Consider the following 11,698-nt stretch of genomic DNA (forward strand, 5'->3'; position numbering starts at 1 on the left):
AGTGGTGGCTATGAGCAGTCTTTGAGCGGTCCAGTTTGTGGACAATCTCCTGCCCAATCGTGGAGGTCAGCCAGGTTGAATACATATAAAATAAATACATGCCAACCGGCGCTGAACACATCTCATCCATATGTGCTCCAGAGTCATCCATTGGCCAGGCGGTCACATGCCCCAGACACCAATTCGATCACCCAGGATTCATGTGGCATGTATCACTGCAAAGAAAGTCACACAATGGGCCTTTGAACTCCTCTCTTTAACTATTTAAACCTTACTTAAAATAGTTAGAAAGTAAGTCCCATAGCTGGACTATCAGCACCAAAAAATAAATAAAAATACAATAAAAAAAAATCGAATAAAAATTTCAAAAATACACACATATGTGTTTTTTATATTAGTATATATATAAAAATGTAATCACTTGAGTGTCTTCAGAGTGTATTTATTATTTTCAATTTTCTATCATTTTGACACCAGAAGTTCCTCACCAACCCTCAATGCTTTGCTACATAGGGGTAAAGAGTAATCTATACTGCTCTCTTGCCCTCAGCGCTATGTGACAGAGGGGTCATGAGTAAATATTAAATAATTATGTATTCAATAATTTCAACTCCATTGTTGATTTATATAAAAAAAAATTAAAAATAAACCCACAAAATCTCTTGATCGATGCAAAATTGGCCACTTCATCCACAGTCTTTCAGACCGGGACAATATCTCACTAAGTCCTCACCTTAATATGTTTGGGATCTCGTGTTGCTTCTGCTGGATCTGCAGTTATGTCCAGACATCTCCTTCTTGGATATCTTATGGCCAGTGTCTGACAAATGTTGTGCACACAACCTGGGCACGAAGCAGTCCAGCAGAGCCAAGCAGAGAGTCTCATCATCGTCACCATATTGTTGGAAAATTTCTCCTGCATGGTCGATGAGGTTAATCTGCCCACTACTGGAAAACAAACTGAGAATATTAAAGATATTTATTCTGCAGAACAAAGAGAAGAAAATACATTGAACACTAGAACCGTGAAAGTGCAGAGAAAGCATACATTGAGCATTTACACAAATGGTCCTTTTACGAGCTAGAAAAACAGAGATAACGAATAAAACAGTTGTGAACCACTGGTCAGCTTGTCATTTACAGGACTATGCCCACTCAATCATATCCCCGGGTGATTCTCTCATACAACGGTTTAAAAGTCAAACTCCGGTCACAGGTATAGTCTTACCATACCATAAAACCAACCAAACCACAAGGCTTTGTCGAGCCCCCTGGGGGTTATCCTTATCTCCACATCAGGTTGAGTGAAGATAGAATGTGATCTGGTAAACCCTTATACTACATTAGGCATTGTTGGAAAAGAACAGTCTCTTCATATAAACTCTGAGAACTGATTAAAAAACAAGGCAATGTGTTTTAAAAGCTACGTAACATACAAAAGGCTATTGTCCTATATAAAATATGTAAAACATAATTTAAAGAATTGATCATGTGCATTTTTCTCTCACAGACCAGAAGAGAGGACTTTGAAATTGATGCATAAAAAGACCCCCAGACCCCCACTTGATTTGTGTCCCAAGCATGGGGCCACTGGCAGGGTGTCCATTATTTTTCCACATTGTACTGTAGGTGTTTTAATGAAGGGCCGACAACTGTGGACCCCGCGTATTGGTACCTGCAACTATATTTTTATTTTATTACTATAATATTTTGATTTCTTCAGCTAGCTTGTTGGTGTTGCCAAATGTTATTTTGATGTCTACTATACCTCAGGATCTTTTTTGGACTATTGTATTTTTTTAAAAGAAAAAATCATAATTTTAATATAGTGGGAAGATCGCTCAGGACATTATCCTGTCTACACCCTGATTGATCAAGTAGTATTACATCCAGGACTTAGACATTTGTTAGATACAGTCTGTGTAACCCAGACAACCCAGACTATCAACTATTAGTGAACATTTCATCTCTGTGGTGAACAGGCTAGAAGAATGAGTAAGAAGGAAGAATAGAAGGATCCCCTGGCCTACATGCAAGCCTTAGTCGCAAAAATTTGTATCGACTTGCGACCGACTGCTCCAAGATACGACCCTGGAAATTTGCAGGCGGCCAGTCAGCAGTCAGTCAGCGGGCGACCTACATCGTGTGTGCACGTAGTTCGTGGCTTATAGATTTTTTTTCATATTAACTGTGTTTATGCTGTGTATTTTGTTTATTTTCACCCTACATGATTTCATAATTTATATGGGAAAAATTGCTTCGACGTACGACTGTTTAAACATACGACCGTTCTTATAGAGCATATTAGTCGTAAGTCGAGGTACCACTGTATTGCTGTTATTTGTACTTGCAAATATAAGGATTTGCAAATACAATTATTTTGTAGGCTAAATTGGAATTCTTGTGTGATGAAATGCATGCCACTATATAGATATGGAGACCTTGACTACATTTAGATACATTGTATTGGGTTCCCGCATTTCAATTCTGTGAAATATTAGAGAGTGCCCTTTAGAACCAGAAACATCTACATTAAATTCTTATTCAAATTTGATTCTTCAAAATCTTCTGTATTATCTCACTGGAAACACTGTTGTTAGAGATCCGGGCAGGGATTATCTAAATTCTTTAGGAGACTCCATATTACTGAGGTAAACCTTTGCTCTTCATTCTTCTCCATCAATGGTTGCGACCCTGAAGTGCTTTGATCTTATCTGACCCTATCCATCTAAAAGACACTACTCCTGCAAGGCTGAAAAAGGTCTGCAAAGACATTGTCTACAGAAATCCAGGTTGGCTAACAGCCGATCAAATAACTTGGGACATTTTATGAACAATGAACAATGCCTTGATTGGAAATCCAAGGTGACCTAACAATTTGTCAGGACTGACTAAACACCTGTAATAGTCCAGCACTGTTGTGAATAATCTTGTCTGCTGTCTGTTTCAGAACTAGTACTGATCATAGAACTAGCACAGGAGAACAGTGGTGGTGATGTTGGCATCATGGTGATGTTGGAAATTTCCACTGCACACCAATCAGGAACCAAAAGGTGGATGAATAAAAAACAGCAACTTAGTCTAGCTTAGTTAGTCTATTTTATTTTAGATGATTGTAAGCATTGAGAGATACAACAGCTTTGAACAAGTCTCTGCGCTGATCTCTGATGGACAGAAGAAACAAATGTCTATATAGGAGCTGAGTCTACGTTTATTCAATGATCTGCCTCACAAACACAGGAAGGGGGCAATCAAGAAGTGCATATGAGGCACAATAGATGAACAGAGGAAAACAGCAAAACAGGACTTACTTAAATTATAAAACAGGCATTATATGGCCTTATAGCAATATTGGAACAATTTTCCTTACATTTCCCCGCTTTGAGACTTAGAGTTTCACACATAGACACATTGCCAAAAACCCAATGTGGCTAGATAAGATTGAAGGGAAGAAGGATGAGTAGAACAAAGTACATCATTATGTAAAAACAGCATGCTTCCAACAGTATATTTTGAACAAGGAACATTAGCACATTGAGAGTTCATGGACGACAATGCTCCAGCTCATCGAGGTCGCATCATTAGGGAATGGCTGCTGGAGACTGGGGTACCTAAAATGTAGTGGCCTGCACTTTCTCCAGACCTGAATCCCATAGAAAACCTATGAGATCAGCTGAGTCGCCGTGTAGAGGCTCGTAACTCTGTACCCCAGAACTTCAATGACCTGAGGGCCGCCCCTCAAGAAGAGTGGGGTGCAATGCCTCAGCAGACAATAAGTCGACTTGTGAACAGCATGAGACGCCGTTGTCAAGCTGTAACTGATGCTCAAGGGCACATGACAAGTTATTGAGACATTGACATATTTTGTTGTGGTATACCCACCACTGTTGTTGGCTTTTGTTTCAATAAATTGTTTGAGATGAGGAAGAGATGAGGATCACCATTGCATGCTTCAACTTAAATGCCCTACTTTCATGATATTCAAGATTCAAGTTTCAAGAGGTTTATTCGTCACATACTTTCATACATATATGCAGTAAAATGTAATGCAACGCACCTGGTGATAACACACAATATGTCCAAGGAAAAATTTATTTCTAATAAACCAACTAACTGACTCCTAAAATGTAATACAGTAAGTCGAATACTTATAGAATAAAATAAAAATATATAGAATAAAATTAAATACAATAAAATAAAATTTGATCGAATGGAATAGATAGAGGGAATATGCTTATGTATATGGAATAGGTAATTATGTATATACAGATATGTGCATTAAAGTGGCATGTGAATAAAGTGAGGTAGTGCTTGGGATAATACAGCACAGTATACAACGGTACGGCGAAGCAATCCAGCATCACAAACAACCCTGAACAGTGACACAGTATGCGGTACAGTATGCTACATATAGTACAGTAGGTAGTGGAGCCTATGTGTATGGCTCAGTGAGGACCCCTGGAGAGGTCAGTATTGACAGTTCTAATGGCTTGCGGGAAAAAACTCTGTCTCAGTCTCTCTGTTCTCGCTGTGTGACTGCGGAGGCGCTTGCCTGACCGCAGCAGCTGGAACAGTCCGTTGTTGGGGTGATGAGGATCCTTCATGATCCTGCGGGCTCTGCTACTACACCTCCTGGTGTATAACTCCTGCAAGGGGGGGAGGGTAGTTCCAGTGGTACGTTCAGCTGAACGCACCACCCTCTGCAGGGCACGCCTGTCCTGAGCAGTACAGCTCCCAAACCAGGCGGTGATGCTGCCTGTCGGGATGCTCTCCACTGCTCCAGAGTAGAAGGACTTGAGGATCCTCATCGAGACCCGGAATTTCCTCAGCTGCCTGAGGTGGTAAAGACGCTGCCTCGCCTTTCTCACCAGAGTGTCTGTTTGTAAAGTCCATGTTAAGTCCTCTGTGATGTGGACTCCCAGGTATTTGAAGCTGCTCACCCTGTCAACAGAAATCCCATTAACCACCAAGGGTACGTGCATCCTCGACTCTGATCCTCGCCTAAAGTCCACAATCAGCTCCTTCGTTTTGCTGACCTTCAGGTGGAGGCTGTTGTCCTGGCACCAGAGTGACAGGTCAGCCACCTCCTCGCGGTCGGCCTTCTCATCGCAGTCGGTGATCGGGCCCACGTCAACGGTGTCGTCAGCAAACTTGATGATGGTGTTGGAGCTGGACCTGGCCACACAGTCATGTGTGTACAGGGAGTACAGTAGGGGGCTGAGGACGCAACCCTGGGGGGATCCTGTATTCAGGGTGAGGACGCTTGACATGTGCTTCCCCACCCTGATCACCTGGGGGCGGGCTGTGAGGAAGTCCAGGATCCAGGCGCACAGCGGAGCATTCAGTCCGAGCTCCTTCAGCTTGACAGCCAGTCTGGAGGTGGCAGTGAGTTTTGGAGCTACCTTAGCAGATAATATCATTCCCACAGTGAAAGTTTGGATATTCCCAAACCAGAAACCGTGGGTTGATAAATCCATCCGCTTAGCTCTGAATGCTCGCACGGCCGCTTACAACGACGGTCTTGTATCCGGAAATATGGACAATTACAAAGCGGCGGCGTACAGAGAGACTGTGGAGCTACAGATGGAGCGGGGGGACACAAGACGCTTGTGGGAGGGGCTGCGGACGATCACAAACTACAAGAGCAGCTCCTCCCCAGCCACGAGTGTGGACGCCTCCCTGGCCAACCAACTGAACTCCTTTTATGCTCGGTTCGAGTCTGGCAACAACACCGCTAGCTCGCCGGCTAATTGGAGTTACACCACTGGGGATGAGCACGCACTCTCAGTGTCCGTGCACGAGGTCAGGAGGGCTCTGTGGTGGGTGAACACCAGGGAAGCTGCGGGCCCAGACAGAATATCTGGGCGAGTACTGAAGACCTGTGCTAACCAGGGAGCTCCGGTGTTCACTACAATAATTCAACATCTCCCTGGCTGAATCAGTGGTTCCGCCCTGCTTCAAGAGGTCCACTGTCCTTCCTGTCCCGAAGATCGCCTCTCTTGCCTGCCTGAATGACTACCGTCCGGTGGTCCTCGCCTCGGTGGTCATGAAGTGTTTCGAGAGGCTGATTAAGGATTACATCTGCGCCTTCCTCCCCCGCACCTTGGACGCGTTGCAGTTTGCGTACCAGCAGAACAGATCCACGGATGATGCGGTCTCCCAGGTACTGCACACCACGCTCGCGCATCTGGATGGCCAGAAGGGGGCCTGTGTGAGAATGCTGTTCATCGATTACAGTTCAGCTTTCAACACCATAGTCCCCACCAGACTGGCTGTCAAGCTGAAGGAGCTCGGACTGAATGCTCCGCTGTGCGCCCGGAGATTTGCCACTTTGCATAGAACTAATTGCTGATGATATCTCCATGGCTGAGAGGTCCTCCTCCAACTGAGCAGCTGTCCCCGGGTCTATAGAAGGGACAGCTGACGCTGTCAGGGCGGAGGGGCTTACAGGTGAGTCAAGTGAGGTGTACAATGACTGGTAAAAAGTTTGAAAACATGAGTAAATTTTTGGGCTGTCCATGCTTTTTGAGGCCTGCTAATCATTGATCGCAGGAATAGTTTGATTGGCAATTATTTTCAGTAGCTGATAAGCAAGTATCTGTCCAGCCTTCCCCCATGTTCATACCACCTGTGACGCGATTTAGAGATGAGGTACACAGCCTGTCATGTTGTCAGGAGATGAAACTCTGCCTACAATTACATACACTTTAATCATGTCCGCAGAGGGCTATATAACCCATCCATCTCCAGTATCTCATCCAGCACCTCTTTAAGGCGTGCAGTGTTTTTTTTATTGGCACAATATGAGATGACCTGGCCCCGTAAACATGCCTTTAGTGTCTCCCACATAGTTAAGGAGGACATTGCTGAAGTTTGATTAATATGAAAGAATAGCGTGATCTCAGACGTGATGAATTGGGTGAAAGCTTCCTCTGACAGGAGCAGAGGATTTATTCTTCAAGGGTGGTAACTGGACTGTAGATTAGTCAAGTCACACTTTATTTGTAGAGCGCATTTTATACCAGGGCAACACAATGCGCTTCACAAAGAAATACAAAAAAGAAAGAGAGAACATAGCTGTCAGTGGGTCCTTTCAAAAGAAAGCCCCTGAAATAACAGCAACACCAAAAGCAACAAAGACAACAAAAACAGCAATAAAAGCGACACCAACCACAGTGGCAGCAACAGAAACTACGGCAGCAGCAACATAGACACCAGCAGCAGCAACGTACACGCAAACATCGACACCAGCAGACCCGGGGACAGCAGCTGAGCTGGAGGAGGACCTCTCAGCCACGGAGATAGCATCAGCAATTAGTTCTATGCAAAGTGGCAAATCTCCGGCTGGTTGGTAACAAAGGCAACAAAAACAGCAATAAAAGCGACTCCAACCACAGTGGCAGCAACAGAAACTATGGCAGCAGCAACATCGACACCAGCAGCAGCAACGTACACGCAAAGACGTCACCGGAACCGGAAGCTCTCACCGGAACTGGAAAGGTCACTCACGTTAGAGATGGTTAAGTCGAGGTATATGGTTACGTTAAGTTGAGGTATAAGGTACGCGAGGGCTAAGTTTAGGTATAAGGTTAGCAGCAGCAACGACGACAACACCAGTTAATGTATAAGGTTAGCGGCACCAACAGCACCAGCAGCAGCAGCAACGACAACACCAGCAGTGTCAATACCAACAGCAGACAAAAACAGCAACAGCGCACAAGCGAAGACGTCACCGGGACTGGAAGTGGTAGCTCTCACCAGACCAGAAATCTCCTCATCTGTATTGGATCAGTGTGTACCATCTCATCTCCACGAGGTAAAGCACAACAAAGACGTCACCGGAACCGGTAGCCCTCACCGGAATCGTATATTTCAACTGTGTGCACCCTCTCATCCTAATCCAGTCACGGTCCTTTAATTAGTGTCCCTAAGTTATGGGTCAAATTTCCAAACAGACCTCGGGAGGGATCTCTCTCTCTCTCTCTCTCTCTCTCTCTCTCTCTCTCTCTCTCTCTCTCTCTCTCTCTCTCTCTCTCTCTCTCTCTCTCTCTCTCTCTCTCTCTCTCTCTCTCTCTCTCTCTCTCTCTCTCTCTCTCTCTCTCTCTCTCTCCCCTTCTTATGATCCTCTAAGTGTAATATCACAACAGAAACAACCAGAGCAACAAAAATAGCAGCAACATCAACACTAGCAGCAACAACAGCAAAACCAAGCAGGAGCAACAACAGCAACCGGAAAAGTCACTCAAGTTAGAGATATTTAAATTAGGGTATAAAGTTAGAGATGCTTAAGTTTAGGTACAAGTCTAGGGATTGTTATGTTTAGGTATAATGTTCGAGATGATTAGGTTAAGCAATAAAGTCAGAGATGGTTAAGTTTAGGTATAAAGTTAGCAGCGGCAATGACAACACCAGCAGCAATGACAACACTAGCGGCTACTGTACCAGCAGCAACAATAGCAGCAGCAAAAACAGCAGCAACAGCGACAGCGCACAAGCGAAGACATCACCGGAACTGGAAGTGGTAGCTCTCACCGGAACCAGAAATCTCATCTGTATTGAGTCAACAGTTCTCAGGGAAGCAACACACAGCAAAGACGTCACCGGAACTGGTAGGGGCAGCCCTCACCAGACACTGAGATTTCAACTGTGTGCACCATCTCATCTAAATCCAGTCACAGTGGATGGTTAGGTTTAGGTATAAGGTTTGTAGCAGCAACGACAATACCAGCAGAAACAATAGCAGCAACAGAAAACAGCAGCAGCAATAGTAGCAGCAACAGTGCACAAGCGAAGACGTCACCGGAACCAGAAGTGGTAGCTCTCACCGGAACCAGAAATTTCATCTGTATTGAGTCAACGGTTAAGTTGAGGTATAACGTTAGGTGTTAAAGTTAGGGTATAGGGTTAGAGATGCTTAATTTTAGCCATAAGGTAAGCAAGGGTTAAGTTTAGGTATAAGGTTAGCAGCAGCCACAGCACCAGCGACAGACAGAGGGATAGTTAAAAGACCACTGCCTGTGGACCTGAGAGTTCTTGCTGGTTCGTGTATAATTAGCATTTTTTTTATATACTGAGGTGCAAGGCCATTTATGGCTTTATATACAAGTAGCAGAATCTTAAAATCAATTCTAGTTGACTGGGAGCCAATGCAGAGATCTAAGAACAGGTGTGATATGTTCAAACTTTTTTGTCCCAGTGAGAACGCATGCAGCCACATTTTGGAATATCTGTAGCTGCTGCACGGCTGATTTCGGGAGGCCGGTGAATAGGCCATTACCGTAGTCCAATCTACTCGTTATGAATGCATGGATTAATTTTTTGGAGTCTGCTTTTTAGAAGAAGCCTCTTAATTTTGAAATGTTTTTTTTAGATGGTCGAAGGCTGATTGTGTGATTTGATTTATATGGCTCTTAAAATTTAGATAGCAGTCTATGAGTACACCCAGGTTTTTGGCTTCATTCTTGCTCTCCAGGGACAGAGAACTAAGATGAGCTGCAATTTTCTGTCTTTGAGTATTTCTGTTTTCGTCTTTGTTCAGTTGTAAAAAGTTCTTTGACATCCATGCATTAATATCATTAATACACTTAGTGAGAGAGTGTATGGGGAGTAGGTCATCAGGAGATAGGGATATGTACAGTGTGAATCATTGGCATAATTATGGAAATTTATTTTGTGTTTCTTTACAATACGTGCCAGTGGAAGCATATAGAGGTTAAACAATAATGGTCTAAGAACCGAACCTTGGGGCACTCCACATACAATATCCACTTTGTTTGACACAAAATCTCCAATTGACACAAAGAACTGCCTGTCCTATAGGTAGGTTTTAAACCAATTTAGAACCGGGCCGGATAGGCCAACCCATTTTTGTAATCTCGCTAATAAAATCTGATGGTCAACAGTGTCCAAGGCAGTACTGAGATCCAGGAGCAGAAGAACATTAAAGCTCTGAACAATCTACACAAACACTGATGCAAAAAACTATCTAAGTGCTGTTTCTGTGCTATGGTGAGGTCGGAAGCCAGATTGATAGGTGTCTTAAAGGCTGTTTGAGGTTAGACAGTTGTTAAGCTGAAGGTAAACTGTTTTTTCAAGTATTTTGCTGAGGAATGGCAGGTTGGAAATGGGCCTGTAGTTGGCAATAACTGTTGCATCGAGATTGCTCTTCTTCAGGAGTGGTTTAATGACAGCTGTTTTAAATTCTGCAGGGAATATACCTGATTGAAGAGAGCCATTTAAAATCTATAATACCTCATGTGCTAGGCAGTTAAAAAACATTTTAAAAAATATGTTGGGGAGGGGGTCCAGGCAGCAAGTGGAGGATCTGAGCTGACCAACAATATCGTCCAGTCTTTTTATGTCTAAGGGGACAAAATGAGACATGGCAGCAGTCATATTACTGGGGAACTGAAGGGTAGATTCATTTCTGGATGTTGGGGCACTAATATTCTGTCTAATAGTTATAATTTTGTTACAGAAGAATGTAGCAAACTCCTTACATTTTTCAGTGGAGAGCATCTCTGAGGGGGTTTTAGATGGTGGATTAATAAGTTGATCAACAGTTAAGAAGAGCACTTTACTATTGCTTAGGTTTTCATTAATGATTTTAGAGAAGAAAGACTGTCTGGCCTGTTTAATTTCTATATTGTATTGATTGAGTCTATCCTTGTAAATTTCATGATGAACCTGGAGATTTGTCTCTCCATTTTCGTTCTGCCTGGCGACATTCGCTTAAGCTGCCTAATAACTGTGCCATATCTCCAGCGGGCTTTTTGTTTTTCCCATGTTTTTAGTTTTAACAGGTGCAATCTTATCAATGATATTTTGTATTTTGGAGTTGAAGTTGTTCACAGGATCCTCAGTTGATGCCTTGAACAGCGGTAACTCATTTACAATTCTCTTAAAGGTTTCAATGGTATTATAGTTAATGATACGTTTAATTGTTCGGGTACCCCTCTGTTGTACAGGAAGAGCAGACACGTCAAAGAAAATGCAACAGTGATCTGAAGTAGCAACATCCATGACAGGGTACAGTGATATTTAGTCCTTTTGATATGACTAAGCCCAGAGTATGCCCCTTATTGTGGGTAGGTCCAGAAACGTGCTGAGTGAGGTTGAGCATCTGGGTCTGTTTGATTGTCAACATGAATATTAAAATCACCTGAGATAATTACACAATCATAATCAGTGGAGACCTTGGACAGTAGCTCAGAGAATTCATCAAGAAAGCCACATTTAGATTTTGGTGGCCGATAGACAGCGATGATTAAAATTGGGGCACTGCAGTTTATAGATATAGCAAGGTGTTCAAAAGACATGAATTCTCCGAGAAGGATTTCCTTGCAGGGATATATATCAGAGAAGACAGCAGCTATTCCACCGCCTCTCTGGTCAGCTCTAGTGGTTTGGATGAACTTGAAATTAGGAGGCGCTGTCTCAATGAGTGCGACTGAGCCATTTCTATCCAGCCAGGTCTCAGTTAATAGAACGAAATCCAGGTAATGAGTACTTAAAAGCTCATTAACTAAAAAATACTTTTTAGTTAGTGACCTTACGTTTAATGGAGACATTTTTATTGTTCTGGGTGCATGGCTTTGCGGGGTACTGAGAGTCTGAGTCCAAACCGGTAGCAAATTCTTAAGATTCCTGTATGTTACAGGGAAGTTACGTAATTTCCGTCTATGGTTTATAAGTACAG

This window comes from Zeus faber, assembly GCF_960531495.2.
Source record: "Zeus faber genome assembly, chromosome: 5".
In the NCBI taxonomy this organism is placed as follows: Eukaryota; Metazoa; Chordata; class Actinopteri; order Zeiformes; family Zeidae; genus Zeus; species Zeus faber.